Source organism: Mixophyes fleayi, chromosome 9, assembly GCF_038048845.1.
Source record: "Mixophyes fleayi isolate aMixFle1 chromosome 9, aMixFle1.hap1, whole genome shotgun sequence".
Classification (NCBI taxonomy): domain Eukaryota; kingdom Metazoa; phylum Chordata; class Amphibia; order Anura; family Limnodynastidae; genus Mixophyes; species Mixophyes fleayi.
The window spans coordinates 106,718,025-106,732,776 of NC_134410.1; positions in this window are offsets into that span (position 1 = coordinate 106,718,025).

Here is a 14,752-nt window from a genome sequence, read left to right on the forward strand (position 1 = left end):
TAAAGAACTATACTGAACACGTGTCCTTTGTTCTCAATACTACAGTGCAGGTCTTTAGGATTCCCTGGTTCGGTGCAGCTAGTTATTGGTTCACAAGGTCATCAGCCTCCATTAAAATACATTTTATGTGAATGTATATTTGCTTGAGTGCTTCTCTACGATTTACCTGAATCAAAAACCTACTTTTAGCTAATCATTTTTCCATTTAATGATCATGAACTGCTTTATAGAATATTTCCTATTACAGAGACCCCTCGCCTTCCCCCCACCCACTTGGCATTTTAATTTCTTGCTCACTACAAAGAAGTAACTATACTTCACGTGAGAGATAGCAGGGGTTGCGTTTCCTTCAATTAATTGTTTAATGTAGTGTCAAGACTGAGGTTTAATAATTCCCGTCCTTCTAAGCCTTTTCCAGCAATCATACTTTCAATTAAGATTCTATCGAAGACAGACCGGCACGTCCCTTAATGAAAAGGCTCAGAATAATGGCGCACACATCTACATCTGGCTCATTTCATTTGCTAGAATTGAGGAAAGAATTATTTTGAGTCCCGAGAGGAGGAAGGGGCTGCGTAAATGAATCATTATTACATGTAGGACACTTTTTAGTTTGTTACAGTTAACTACACCCAAAAAACACATAGTTTAATGCCTCTCTAGTGTTATTCATGTGCATGATTTGATATTTGTTTAGTGTGTCTTTAATATTAGTAATGTAATAATGGCTGATGAACTCTGCTTTAGAATAAATAGATGTGAACGGACAAACTTGTCAACTAAGCAAAGAAACCTTTACACAGACCCCCAGCTTGTCTGGCTGCAGGAGAACACTGTGCAGATAGGGATGGAAGACATCAGGCGCTTCTAGTGTCCACTAGTCAGTTGTTGCTCTTCCACATACTGTAGACGTTTTCTCATATGTCTACTAAGATATGGCCAATACGTTGAATGAGGGTGTAGATAGGATTGCCAACAATTCAACTCCCAAATAAGGAATGGGTGTAAGGGAAATTTAGTTTGGTTATCATCATCATCATCATCATTTATTTATATAGCGCCACTAATTCCGCAGTGCTGTACAGAGAACTCACGCACATCAGTCCCTGCCCCATTGGGGCTTACAGTCTAAATTCCTTTACACACACACACACTAGGGTCAATTTGTTAACAGCCAAATAACCTACCAGTATGTTTTTGGAGTGTGGAAGGAAACCAGAGCACCCGGAGGAAACCCACGCAAACACAGGGAGAACATACTCCACACAGATAAGGACATGGTCGGGAATTGAACTCATGACCCCAGTGCTGTGAGGCAGAAGTGCTAACCACTAAGCCCCTGTGCTGGTTATGACAATTAAAGGATGTGGCATTGTACACATATACATATACATTTTATCTATATGGTAATCAGAATAAAAAACAGCACCCCATGATGGTGGCTAAAACAGTAAACTGAGTAATATCTGATAAGAAGTAATCAAAGTTATGACACATCTGTTGACAATCTCAAAAGCCTAGGCCTAGTTGTAGAAAACTGACCCATATCCAGGGCCGGTGCTAGGGTCCGTGGCGCCCTATGCACATTTAAGTGTGCAGGGTGGGGGCACCGATTTTGAAAATGTGTGTCTTTTCTTACCTGCTTCTAACTTGCTCCGTCTGCTCCCCTTCACTCACTGACACTGTCGGGCCGTGATGATGACAGTCAGTCAGTGAGTGGAGGGGAGAAGAAGGAGCAGAGAGGCGGCGGTGGTGGTGAGCAATAGTCTCTCCCCCCCTCCCTGTGGATGTATGTGAAGCTGTGCGGCGGCCGTGAAAGGTATGGTCAGTGGTCGCCGCACAGTTTTGAAGAGATATTTTTAATCTGTGGCGCCCTCCAGGCGCCCTCCAGAGCCCGGTGCCCTAGGCAAGTGCCTATCCTTGCTTAATGGGAGCGCCGGGCCTGCCCATATGTTTTGCCATGCATAATGTGTGAGTCATATCGGGTGCCAAGAATAAATTGCCAAGGCGTCCCTGGTGCCAACCATACAAAATTGAGCCAATATTCTGCAAAGAAGAAAACGTAAATAAGTACTTACCTATCCCCACTGTCTGTGAAGACTTTCTCATGCTGAATCCCAATTCAGCTCTCAGCACTTGATTCTGCTTAACCCAAAATAGACTGATAGTATTGATACTGATAGTATTCAATTTCTTCCCTGCTTTGTAGACAAATTATTTAAGGCTGGAAATTAATCCAGAGCTGATAGGTTGATGGGCGAGACTAATAGATCAGACACTCTATGTGCAAAATTATTTTTTTTTGCATCTAAGCCAGTGAGGGGGAGTTGGAACAAAATCAATGCACCTTATAAGAAGGGATGTCCCTGCTAATATTGGACTATTAGAAACCCTTGATGCAGGTGAAGCCATTTTACTTGCTGGCAACACTGTGGAAGTCATTTTTCCAAGGCTATACATCAATATCATGCATTGGTATTCTCTTATACTACTAATTCCTGGCTGTGATAATATTAGACAAAAACAAATAAAACAACAGAATAAATGATTCAGTCGGATGATGCCATTTATAATCCTGTCAGTTTTAATTTACAATCCCCAGAAAATTCCCTAAACTCTCCTAGTGCTGAACTGTGCATCCCATAATCAACCAGTTCAAATACTTACAATTATGTACCCAGAACTGTATTGAAATTTTATACCTCAGGTGTAAAACCATACATCTTACTGAATGCCAGTGCTGAGCTTTGTACCCCATACAACTTCATTATTGAGCCTTGTACTCCAGACTACCTGCTGAGCTTTGCACCTCACACATGCACTTAATACTCCAGTTATAGACTACCCCATACATACCTCATACTAATATAGGGTTTGGCCTTATGCCATACGTCTTTGGCACTATAACTTGTAACCTATGCCAACCTAATGCCCAACATTTCCCCCCATAGTCCTCCAGGCCTGAGCCTTGCACCCAGACCACTCCAGTGTTGGGCTGCACACTTTATACTCCTCCAGTCCAAGCATTTTTACCATACTACTTAATACTCCAAGCCCCCCAGTCTGTATAACCTACTACTCTAGTGCATGGTTGCCTACTCTCCAGGAATGTCTGGGAGTCCCAGTTCCTGGCTATTTCTTTACTTAAGCGGCTAAGAATGTGATTCGTGTCTCGTCATGGACCCTGTGCTGTAATAGGTTAGAAAATGTGATGCCAGTTTAGGGGGTGGGGGCACATGATGCAATTCTCCTAGCCACGCCCCCACTCTCCCACCTACCCAGTGATCTCCTGGAGCACAAGTTGCCAAAGTTGGCAAGTATACCCTAGTGATGGCCTTGAGTCAGGTGCCCCATGTTACTCCAATGCTGAACTTTGCATACTATAACTCTGTGATAAACTTTATAAAACACCAGTGCCAAAGACTTACTCCTGTACTTCATATACCTCTAATACTGAGTTTTACACCTTGTTCCCCTCCAGTGTCAAGCCTTACACCCTATGCACTAGTAGTACTGTGTTTTGCATTCCAAACAATTTTAATATTGTCAATTTAGGAATCAAACACTTTAGGAGCCAATGGGGGAATTTTATCTATAATGAACAGAGACAAGCTTTACACCATGACAAGCCAATTTTTTCTGTTTTCCTACAATTTTCTGTTGGGACAGATATAAAACATAGCCCCACCAACCCTGGCAGGAGATCATGGTAAAGGCTGAGATTGCAGAAATGACTTACCAATCCCTCCAACTGTAAGAAAACAAGCCTCGCTCACTGAGTTTCAAAATAAGTGCTTTCATTTTTAAGGTGTGACTAGGGTCCGATCAGCTTATTTTATCTTCATCTCCTGCTCGTTTGCGCATAGCTTTATATTTATATTATATTTATATTAACAACCAACTTAATCACTGAATGCTCAGAGCAGAAGAAAATGAGTGAGCTGCCTAGCTGGAGGCAGTGGCCTAACCATTTGTGTGCTTATGTTAGTGAGGATTGGGCTGCATGTGACAAGGGAACTGCCTGCCTTGACCTCTGCTAGTTACTGACTACCTTGTCTACTGGCCATACCGACCACAGCCTGTTCCATTGATTCTGTCTGCTGCCTGCCTCGACTTCTGTTAGTTACTGACTACCTCCTCTGCTGGCCGTACCGACCTCAGCCTGTTCCGTTGATTCTGTCTGCTGTCTGCCTCAACCTCAGCTAGTTACTGACTGCCTCGTCTGCTGGCCGTACCGACCTCAACCTGTTCTGTTGATTCCATCTGCTGCCTGCCTCAATCTCTGGTAGTCACTAACTACCTTGTCTGCTGGCCATACCGACCTCAGCTTGTCCTGTTGATTCTGTCTGCTGCCTGCCTTGACCTTTGCTAGTTGCTGACTACTTTGTCTGCTGGCCATACCAACCTCAGCCTGTTCTATTGATTCTGTCTACTGCCTGCCTTGACTTCAGCTAGTTACTGACTACCTTGTCTGCTGGCCGTACCGACCTCAGCCTGTTCTATTGATTCTGTCTACTGCCTGCCTTGACTTCTGCTAGTTACTGACTACCTTGTCTGCTGGCTGTACCCATCTGAGCCTGTTCTGTTGATTCTGTCTGCTGCCTGCCTCGATCTCTGCTAGTTACTGATTATCTTGTCTGCTGGCCGTACTGAACTCAGTCTGTACTGTTGATTCTGTCTACTGCCTGCCATGACCTCTGCTAGTTTTGATTTTCCTGTCTGCCATCCTCTGCTTGTTACCGTTCTTCCTGACTGCTGCTTATGTTGATGTTTGTTGCTTACCAAGCTTCCTTGTTATTGGAAACCCTGAGTCTGGCTGGTAAACCCTACCACACTGTCAGTCGCCTGTCCAGTTCATACATTGTATAACACTATCACCAGTGTATTCTACTTTTACCACTTTGTTAATTCACCTTTTTTATTACTGTTCTAAAGTTTAGGCTCCTGTATTCTATATAAATAAATAAATACTATTGCACTTAAGACCTGGGGTAAATGAGCTGCTATAGGTGAAGACTGGACTGTAGTTCATTAGGTTTATTAGGTGACTGGTGGCAATAATTACAATAACATGAGTTACTTTTGTGTATTTGAACATACTTTACAACTTTTTCATTCTTGTAATAGTGCTTTCAAAGCAGTGGGACATGTCCAAGCGCCCAGCTGTCCTAGAATTGGGATAAAAGTCCTGATCTGCAGGACAGTCCCCTTAAATTGGGTTTGTGTCACCTAAATCAAGAAAGCTAGGAAATGAGATTTGAAGGTTTTGTGTGCTTTGAAGTGTACCTAGTATCACATTGAAAGTGCAAGACATAATCAAAAGCAAATCAGTTCCTATTCTGGAGATGCAAATTCTGTGCACCCTCCTTTAAATTAGAGATGCTCAGGCTCGGTTTTCTGAAAACCGAGCCCACCCGAACTTAAGGGATCTGAGTAGGCTCGCAAGCCTGCTCGGTATCTCCACGCATCCTCGGATCTGAATCGAGGTGAAACGTAATTGTTGCATTGTTGGATCTCGCGGGTTTTGGATTCTATAAGTACCTCCCTCCCCAGGAGATCCAGCGCCATTGCTCACACAGAAACAGGGATAGCAGTGTTCTTGTCACTCTCCAGTCTCCAGTGACATTGCTCAGTGCCATTGCTCACACAGAAGCAGAGATAGCAGTGTTCTTGTTACTCTCCAGTCTCCAGTGCCATTGCTCAGTGCCATTGCTCACACAGAAGCAGAGATAGCAGTGTTCTTGTTACTCTCCATTCTCCAGTGACATTGCTCAGTGCCATTGCTCATACAGAAACAGGAGGGGTAGCAGTGTTCTTGTCACTTGACAAAAATTGATTGGAAATCATTGTAAATTAATGTTATTGAGGTTAACAATAATGTAGGGATAAAAAAGAGCCATATGAAAAAAAATCGGGATCCAAACCCAAAACACGCGAGGGTGGTTTTGCCAAAACCAAAACACGAAGTTAATCCAGATCCAGATCCAAAACCAAAACACGGGAGTCAGTGAACATCTCTACTTTAAATACTTTCCTCTTGCAAAACAAAATCTAGTTTTTGCATGTTGGTGCTAAAGTAGAAGTAATCCTCTTCCCCTAAAAGCCAATATCCTCCCATCAGACAGTGCAAACGTCTGCATCCCCGCAGACACCAATGTGTTCCTCAAATCCATGTGCTACAGCACGTGGCTTAGTGGCTGGCACTTCTGCCTCACAGTACTGGAATTTGTATGTTCTCCCTGTGCTTGTGTGGGTATCCTCCGGGTGCTCTGGTTTCCTCCCACACTCCAAAAACATACTAGCAGGTTAATTGGCTGCTATCAAATTTACCCTAGCCTCTGTTTGTGTGTGTGTGTGTGTGTGTGTGTGTGTGTGTGTGTGTGTGTGTATGTGTATGTTAGGGAATTTAGACTGTAAACTCTATTGGGGCAGGGACTGATGTGAGTGTGTTATCTGTACAGTGCTGATGCTGATGATGATAAAAGCTATGGAAATGCAGGCATTTGACATCACATTTACCTTGTAGGTTTGCACTTTGTGGTTCATAAATGACCTTTAGAGATTTCACCTCTTGACACTTAGGGAGCTATGTATTAATATAAAGCGGTGGCAGTAAATATGCATTGTTGCAAATCGCAGTGATGCATTGTTAAACACCGCTGAAATGCACCATGCTAGGACTACTCTGGGAGTCCCGGCAAAGTAACCCCTCTGGTGCAAACTGTAATTCCTGTTTACCGGCAGCCTAGCGCTGGCGGTGAAAGGCGGAAGTGCTGTGCGCATGTGCATAGCACTTCCACACCGAGAGATCCAGCAAAGCCGGAGAGGCTTCAACTGGATTCCATAGACAATGACAGGTAGCCTGAGATGGCGTTACCTTTCTGCAAAATGCAAAGCTTTTCAAAGCTTGAGGCATTGCAGAACTTCACAGTCCCCATATTGATCTATGGGGACTGCGTTAAGAAACATTAAATGGGTTATAGCAGGAGAAATCTTTGCTTTCGCCTGCCAAACACCTTTGACACATTCTGCGATTGCCATTCTCCGTTTTAATGGCTGATCTCAGTTTAATAGATAGACCCCTTAAAATGAAGGTATTATTTTATAATTTAGTCCCAACTACTTAGTTTTGATAAGCAGTTGATCAGAATGAGACAATGTTCAGAACTAGGGGCCTGATTCATTAAGGATCTTAACTGAAGAAACTTCTTATTTCAGTCTCCTGGACAAAACCATGTTACAAAGCAAGGGGTGCAAATTAGTTTTCTGTTTTGCACATAAGTTAAATACTGACTGTTTTTTCATGTAGCACACAAATACTTGATAGCTTATTTGTAAACTGAAATTTAAAGTTGATATTTGTGTGCTACATGGAAAAACAGTTAGTATTTAACTTATGTGCAAAACAGAATACTAATTTGCACCCCTTGCATTGTAACATGGTTTTGTCCAGGAGACTGAAATAAGAAGTTTCTTAAGTTAAGATCCTTAATGAATCAGGCCCTAGGTCTATATTCAAACAACTCTTTTTGTAACAGGATTCGTTACTCTGCCTAATTCTAAAATATGGATTTGGTGCATCTCTAAAATGTACCAGATTTAAAACACTGATGTTTTTTTGGTTCAACTGATGATAAAGTTGGTTTTCCTGTTAAGATCTAAACATTTGTAAGAAGTGATTGTCCGTCACAGCCAGCGCCGGGAGTTTGGTTGAGAAGAATAAGAATGTGACTGAAAGGCAGAGAGTGAACGAGGACTGACAGGGAACGGATATCGGAGGTGACATGCTGAGCTGTGCAGATACTCCAGCGTGAAATAAAATCTCTGAGTGTCTGCTGGAGATCGGGATACAGATGCTGCCCAAGTGTGGGATTACATGTCATTATGTGCAGCTTCTCCTGTCACACATACAGTTCTAGGGCTCGCTACCTAGATCTTAGATCAAGTCATTCCAAAAGTTTGCAGACAGGTCCCTCACTTTTATTATTTATTATTATCCTTATAAGGTGCGGACCATTGTAGGCAGCGCTGTAAATCGATTTTCAAGGATATAAAGCCATATCAATGTATTTTATTTTTGCTAAAGTGACCTTATTGTGTAAAGACATTGAATATATGTATAGTCATTTGTTCTGTCAAGGTATTTGTATTTCTATAAGTTGTCTTAAATTCAAACAGAGTTGAAAAACGAGATTCAAACTTGGGTCTACATTGAACATCTTACTGTTGTTGTTTTAAAGGAGGGTTAAAATTTTAGAATAAATTGATCTTACAATAAAAGGTAATGTGCAACATTCACACATGTATATGTAATTGATTTTATACCATGGCAGGAGTTAATATTTAACTGTAAACATATGATTGGCAGAAGGATTTTTTCTGAGCTACCTTAAATATTTGCTGACCATGCAGTTCAGTGTGTGGTCCTATACATGGACATGAGGTGTTAGTTTAACAGAAGCAATGAATGAATACATTTCCGGGCATATCTCTAAAGGTACACTTATTGTATGAAAATAATGATGGGTGTAATCATAGGAAAGTATACTTTTTACGCTGCCACTCAACCACTTATGGTTGGGAAAGGCTCCATGTTATGTTCCCCAGTAGGGTTAGAGACATGAAGTCTGGTGTGCATGGGAAAAACAGCTTCTCCCATGACAAAGATCTTCTCTAAAGCTTCCATGGGCCACACCGTTACCCAAGGGAATCCCAATAACTACCTGGGGGTATATTTACTAATCTGCTGGTTTGAAAAAGTGGAGATGTTGCCTATAGCAACCAATCAGATTCTAGCTGTCATTTTGTAGAATATACTAAATAAATGATAACTATGGGCCTGATTCATTAGTGATCTTATCTTGTGCAAAAGTTAAGATGCTTATTTTTAAGAAGAAACGGGGAGATAAGAGTGAAGCTAAAATGGATTTTCATCTTAACTTAAGAAATTCTTCACTTACGCAGTGGATTTTGCTTCTTATCTCCCCTTTCTGAGCATGCACAGAGTGGATTTGCTTAAGATAAGCAAAAAACGGCAGATAAGATCACTAATGAATCAGGCCCTAGAATCTGATTGGTTGGTATGGGCAACATCTCCTGGTCTTTGCTGGAGGAGGAGCAAAGTGCAACTATCACTGGAGCGCCATGGTCATGCACAGCATTCTGGGATATATGTAACTAGTGCAACATCTGAATGGATAGGGCATAGGTACAGTCCAAACAGGTGCCGCCTTCATGACATGATGACACACAGGGGCCATGGTGGTAAAGCAGAAAACTGCACACTGAAGCAGATGTGGTCAAAAAGTTCATCTGTTGGCGCAGCTGGCAGTGCACCAATATAAGAGGGTGGCAGATCCCATGAAACTAAAGCACAGTCGCCCCTGTACTAAGACACTAATTGTGTGAAACTAATGTGAGATATATGCTTTTTAAAAGGACAATATTACATTATTATCCAAAGACTCCAAATAAACAATGCCCCCTAGTGGCCAAGTTCACACACAAAGTGACAGAAAATATTTATTTGTCTGTATCATATACTCTTTTAAACATAGCATCTTCTTGTAGACCTTGGAGCACCATTGTTTTAATTGTTTTTAACATAAGTAATGTTTTAATATAACATAATATGCCTGGTTTACCACAGTGTTGCAAATATAATATCTGTATGGATTCTGAATGCCCAATGTAATATTTTCCTGAGATTTTTCCTTTTTGCTTATGTGCATATCCAGAACACAGTATTTATTTGTCAATGAGTTTCATGCATTGATAGTCTAACAGGATTATCAATAGAAAGAATATTTTATTTTTTTTGCCATATAATGGTCTACATCTGCCTGAACAGTCTTGTTGTTATATACAACAGCCCTACCAGGTACATGTAAGGTGGTTCAATCTATTCACTCGCATCACAACACCCCAAGGGGAAAATATTGTTATGACATCTGGAGTACTGTGTACTGTCTTGTAACTAGCTTGTAGTTTGGGGATTTTTTATTTATTTTTTTATTCGTGATGTATTGGCGGCTAATTTGTGACACTTCTAACAAATGTATTTCAACAATCTGTTTATATTGGACCTGTAATTTCCCAAGTCTGATAAAGGCTGAATTTAGACTATAAGTTCCATTGGGGCAGAAACTGATGGGAGATCTCAGGGGCGAACGGAGGATTGTCGGGGGGGTTTTCCCCTCCCGACCCCAAAAAAAAACACCCCCCGCGAGAGCTGCTGCGCATGTGCAGCAGCTCCGTTTCTTCAGCGCTGTCCTATACAGCAGCCGCGGCGCTGTCTAAGAAGCGTCCGTGGCGGTACTGTATACACTACAGCACCGCCGCGGACGCTTCTTTGACAGCGCCGCGGCTGCTGTATAGGACAGTGCAGCTATAGCGGCCACTTAGTTAGCGCAGGGGGGGTTTCTGGAGACTCAGAAACCCCCCCTGCGTGCGCCACTGGATCTCTGTACAACACTGTGGATTTAGTGTCCCTATATAAATAAATAAATGATGATGATGATGATGAATGATGGTCCAGTTGGTACACAGTACACGCCCAGAAGATTCTTCTCTGGTTAGGCTTCCACAATAGGGGGCAGCTGCTAAAGCTATCTGAAGTTGGCTAATGGAGACAAGCTCCGAAAAGCTAATCTTTCTGGAGCTTGTTAAATTGCACAAGACCACAGTTCCCACAGAGGATATGGGGACTGCCATACTAAAAAAATAATTTAGTGAACGCTGGAGCTATCTGTGATATCTCTGGCATTACACTGTTGGTAAATAGCCCACATGCTAAAAAAAATGCCTTAATTTATGGCAAAATAACATTTCAGAAATAAGCCTTCGAATCTGCTTGTGAACTTAATCATAAGAAGTTTGTTCATAGATAATTATCTAATAAAATATGCGGTATTGCTAAAAGTTGTACACAGTTGTGCAATATTTTAACAAATTAAATTGAATACATTTATATCACCAAGAGCAAACTGAGTATCTGTGGGCGCACGCAATGCGTTGGGTGACCAGCCAGATTTCGTGAATGCCGGACCTTGGGTAAGTAATCATTATTACTCAAAATATTCTGCTGAGAACTAAACATTCCGGTTTGGAATTCTTGTAAATGCTAGTCTTACACGTCTTTCCTTTTCTAAGGAACATTTCAAGCAGTTAAGTATTCACTACTAGAACATGAGAAATGTGTTAAAAGGATTGCAATGCTTCCACCCAGTGGTCATTTCATACAAATGCACGCTTGTTTCTGAGGTTATTCCTATAACAGCAGTTAATGACTCGATGTAGAATCATTACAATTAACAAGCAGTTTTCTTTTTCTCAAAGCCTTGAAATATTACTCTTATCATGCGACAAGGATGTTCTGTATGTGATGATTGTATTGTTATTTTTCCATGAAACCCTTAGGTCCTAACATCTGGGTATTGCAATTTTACTTGTAATGATTACATAGTAAAATACACACATACACTATATGGACACATAGTAATTCTGCTGTTCTGAATGTAGTTTTTGGTATATGTTTTGTTTATCTATATGACTGCAGTGCCCCTTCTCTTGTCCTGTGTGCTGTATTTAAATTTCAGTACATGTTCTTTTTGGATGGCATTAAATATGTGGATCAAAGAAAATGGGCTAGCCCAAGCACAGTGGTTAACATTGCTGCATTACAGTGCTGGGGCCATGCATATGATTCCGACCAGGGTCCTATCTGTGTGGCGGTTGTATAAGTAAGTAATAACAAAATACATATTAATAATTCACCTGCAAGCGCAGTACTATACTAGCATGGAGATGTAAGTTAACCATGCTTCCTGAAATGAAAAAAACAGAGATTATTTAACTTAGGTGCAGAATAGAAAACTAATTTGCACCCCTTGCATTGTAACATGGTTTTGTCCAGGAGACTGAAATAAGAAGTTTCTTAAGTTAAGATCCTTAAGTTACACCTGTAGCCAGCGCTCCCGCTTCTCCCACAATAGTTACACTCCTGCATCAAGGACAAGCCAGTAGTGTTAGGTGTTTCACTAAAATAACCAACTGTCACTTATATTACACTAATTCTGTCCTGCGTGCAACATTTTGCACAAATATTTTGCATGGTTACCCTCCCTCTGCTACTTGTACACTGTCTGTTAATTACTGTATGGCACTGGCTGGAAGAAATGGTAGTGCTCAGAACCTGGGAGTTTAGTGTCTATGGATATGACTATACTAAGTAACCTGACAGAAGGGTGGCACTATGAGATGGGTTAGTAGGTGTTACTCTGTAACCTGGTGACATTCCCTCCACAGTTTGCAATCAGAACACGCCTAAGTTACACAAATAAAATCATAAGGAAACTATACTGTAAGTTTATTTTTTTCAATTGGCTTTCTTTGAAAACCAACTTTATTGATTTCTGAAAAACAAAATGTGTTTAATATGAATCCGTCTCCCCCAATCACACAGATATCGGGCATCGACGTTGTGTAATGGGAAAAGTTACAATAGTTGCTGACCAATGTTTGTTCAGCTCTCCATGAGCCTAGAACCCTGCAGTAACTTTTCCAAGGGTAACCTTTATAGAACACATTTTTAATAGTGTTAGGCATGGTCGACATAAACATTAGGCGAACCTAATGGTGGTCGCCTATGGTGCCAATGGTTAGGAGTGACCTGAAACACTGAATGAGTGTTTTTAATGTCCCTGCAGCACCTCCACATGGACCATTGAACAATTACACCAAATTCTTTCTTTAAATGCAGGACAAGCCATGCATTATTATTATTATTATTATTATTTTTATTATTATTATTATTATTATTATTTATTTATTTATATGGCACCACAAGGTATCCGCAGCACCGTGCAAAATAAAAAAAATACAGTACAGACAGTAAACAAGGGTACAACAGTACAGAGTAAAACGAGTATAGCCAAGACCTCAATATCTCCAAGCATAGCAAGTACAATGGTATAGGAGTAGAATTAATGGTATGGAGACAGAAGGGAAGGGGGCCCTGCTCATACAAGGTTACATATTAAGGGGAGAGGAAACAGACAGTAGGCACGAGGGGAGTCAGTAGGGAGGATCAAGCACAATAGGAGACAGGAAAGTGGGGGCTGATGAGAACAAGGAGGGAGAAGGTTATGTGGATGGCTGGTAGGTCTTGAACAGATGGGTTTTGAGAGAAGTTTCTCTAGTTGCTCTGATGAACAGGTCCCGATGGAAAGCCAAGCTCCTCCTTTGGTGATGTTCTTGGTGGCAGCAGAACTGTCCACAATTTCCAATTTCATGTCTCCACCTTCTACTCTCTCCTTTTTTCAGCCATACCATACCAGCAGAAACTGTATAAAAATGCCAGTCGCCAATGGCTGCATTAATATTGGTGTCTGATGGTTTATGTACATTAATTCAGCCCTGCATAGAACCAAATACTTCCTTTATTGCCATATATATTTGCAGTATATGATTGATAAAGCACATATGAGTAGAAATTGTTTTAAAGAGATCAAGAGGGAACCGGAGTTTATCAAGGCCAGTAACTGGTGACAATCAGTGGGGATGGGAGCACTTTGGGTATACAGTCGATAATTGAACCAGAATTATGTCACCAGGAAAGGGATGTGGGGCACGACAGATTCCCAGCACAGATTCCCAACTACCTCCTGGCATCATCATGTAACTAGTTTGTATGTATAAAACCATATTATTATTCTACTGATTATCAACAATCACCAGACTACAGAACCATTAAAAGCATAAAGAGCTTTGCCCCACACAACGGCTCAGGACGGGTCATGAACAGCTACCATTGGGCCCACATATTTTGTAGCCACCTACTCCTCTCTTGACACCCATGTGAGTGCAACATGTTATTCACTGTACATCAAAACTAATAAAGTGTGATTTAAAATGTGGTACTTTCCTGTTAAGAGAAGCAACAGATGTCGCTGCACGCCGGGCCGATTGCCTAATAACAGCAACCAGAGTCCTTGTCCAATCAACGGCAGCAGGCGCCTCCTTGTTTTCAGCTGGATGCAGAGTAACGGCAACCAGTATCTTTCAGTGTCACTGCCAGAATCTTGTCAAACTTCCTTTCTTGTTTACAGCCCTTATGTAAAGGACACCTCTCATTGGTGTTTCAACATTTAACAATCCCTCCTTCCTGTCACTTGCTAAAGCTAGTGTACTGTTTGAAATAATGACCTTAATTCCCTTCTTCTTGTGACACGGACCATACCTTGGATTTTGCTGTTTTCTCCAGACTCTGACCATGACCTGTTTTCTGGATCTGCTATTAACCTCTTCCTGCTCTGACCTTGACCTGTTCACCGAAGTGTGCCTTGAACTCTGCCAGGCCTGACATTACCAATTATTCGATTGAACGTGGCCAGCCCTGACCTCAGCTTGTCTTTTGAACTCGCTTTAGAATGCAGCCAGCCCTGACCTGTTATTTGGACTATATCCTGCTACTCTTGCTGCTGTCTGCTAAGTCCTTCCATGTCCTGTCCACCCCACCGTCATTATTATGTTTTATAAGAATTTACAACTACTACAAATTACTACCACCAGTGAAGCCCTGGGGGCAACCAAGCAACTTTGGCACAAACTGAGTTCCTTGGAAAGGAGGCTGGTATAGGCGAAGACCTCATGAAGAAAATTCTAGTGGTTTATAATCCCCTCCAATTTTGCAACTACAATTCCCCTAGTCAACAAGTGCACATTTAATTTAAATTCAATAACAAAATTCCTG